Source organism: Pteropus vampyrus, unplaced genomic scaffold (assembly GCF_000151845.1).
Source record: "Pteropus vampyrus isolate Shadow unplaced genomic scaffold, Pvam_2.0 Scaffold378, whole genome shotgun sequence".
Taxonomy (NCBI): Eukaryota; Metazoa; Chordata; class Mammalia; order Chiroptera; family Pteropodidae; genus Pteropus; species Pteropus vampyrus.
In genome coordinates, this window is record NW_011889159.1 from 1,006,646 (window position 1) to 1,008,392 (window position 1,747).

The window sequence follows — 1,747 nt, forward strand, 5'->3', positions numbered from 1 at the left end:
ATATACTCACACAACATTGGAATGCTTAAATATATTAAGCAATTATTAACATATCTGAAATCAGAAATAGATAGCAATGCAATAATAGTAGGGAACTTCAATATTCCATTTTCAACAATAGATAGATCATCCAGACAGAAAATCAACCAGGAAATAATGGATTTGAACTACACTTTAGATCAAATGAACTGACAGACATACACAGAATATTCCATCCAACAGCAGTAGAACCTCATTCTGCTCAAGTGCACATGGGACATTCCCCAAGATAGAGCATATGTTAGCTCATAAAATAAGCCTGAACAAATTCAAGGAGACTGAAATTATACCAAGTATCTCTTCCAAACACAATGGTATGAAACTAGAAATCGATAACAGGATGTAAGTTGGAAAATTCACATATATATGGAAATTAAACAACACACTCCTCATTAAACAATGGGTCAAATAAAAAATCAGATGGGAAATTAAAAAAATATGAAAACACATCCTCAAACTTATGGATGCAGCAAAGTCAATTTTAAGGGGTATGGACAAACAAAAAATCAGGCAAGCATTCCTTCAGCAAAAAGGATTTCTTCAGGAAAAAAGAAAAGAATGTAATCCCAACATGCAGCCATGATGAGCTGCAAGTCTGGGGAAAACAAAGGAGAGAAAATTCTTTATAGAGGGGAAGAGGGAGTTGGGGGTATGTTATAACCATGAAGTTCTTCCCATAGGGCTTTTGTAGCTGACATAGGGCATGACAGCTTCTCCTATAGGCCCTCCTGATCCCTATCTTGGTTCTAGTCTCTGTCATTAATTTTGACATTTTCTCCTTTTGATTGAGATTTTTCTCTAAAAACGTCACTTATCAACAGTCATGTCTTCCAATTTCAGTGGTCTTTTGTCCCTTGATGCCAGGAAAGACCTCTTCTGGGTTTCATGTCCATGTAGGAGAGAAAGTTCATGATCTGAATACCACTCATGTCCAGTTTTGACAAGCAACAGTTACAGAGCTTAACAGCAAAAAAACCAAACAAAAACAAAACAAAACAAAACAAAAAAACAGAGCAAAATTAAAACCAACATAACAAACTTACGATGATGATTCTAAAATAGGAGTTCAGATCTGAAATAAGTGAATTAACTAAAGGGTCAGTACTGTCTTGGATGCTGAAGCTCTTGATGACAGGTCCAAGAGCTGGAGAGGTTTTCCCTTTCACGGCAGATTGGGAAATACAGACAAGGGCATTTTTCTTCCAGGAAAGAGAAGAAACAACAGTAAGAAAATGTTTTACAGGTCTGGTCCAGTTGTTTTGGAAAAACTGTCACCTGCTTCAATTTTTGACAGCTTCAATTTCAGTTTACCAGACTGTGTGCAATTCCAGTCAGCATTTGGTGCTTCATTAGGTGTGATGTATGGATCCAAGAGTCTACTTCCTGAATTCAAGAGTCTGCTCTCAGCACAGGGGTTAGTCAACAGTACCTAATAGGGTCCTTTCCAGCAAGGCTGGAGGGAGTCTTTTTTGAAGCGTCTTTTCTAGTAAACAAAGTGTCCAGGTTGTAGAGTGTGATGTTATGGGTTTTCATCTCGTTGGAGTGCACTGTACTAAAGCATGATTATTCTCAGTAGAAGCAATTATGCCTTTACAATATTGAGGCATGTCTCTCTTTATCAACTGTGGATCGAAAGAAGCAGGAGCCAAATACATGCAGCGTCCTGTAATTATCTCAAAAGGTAAGATTTTATGAGCTCCAAAAGGGG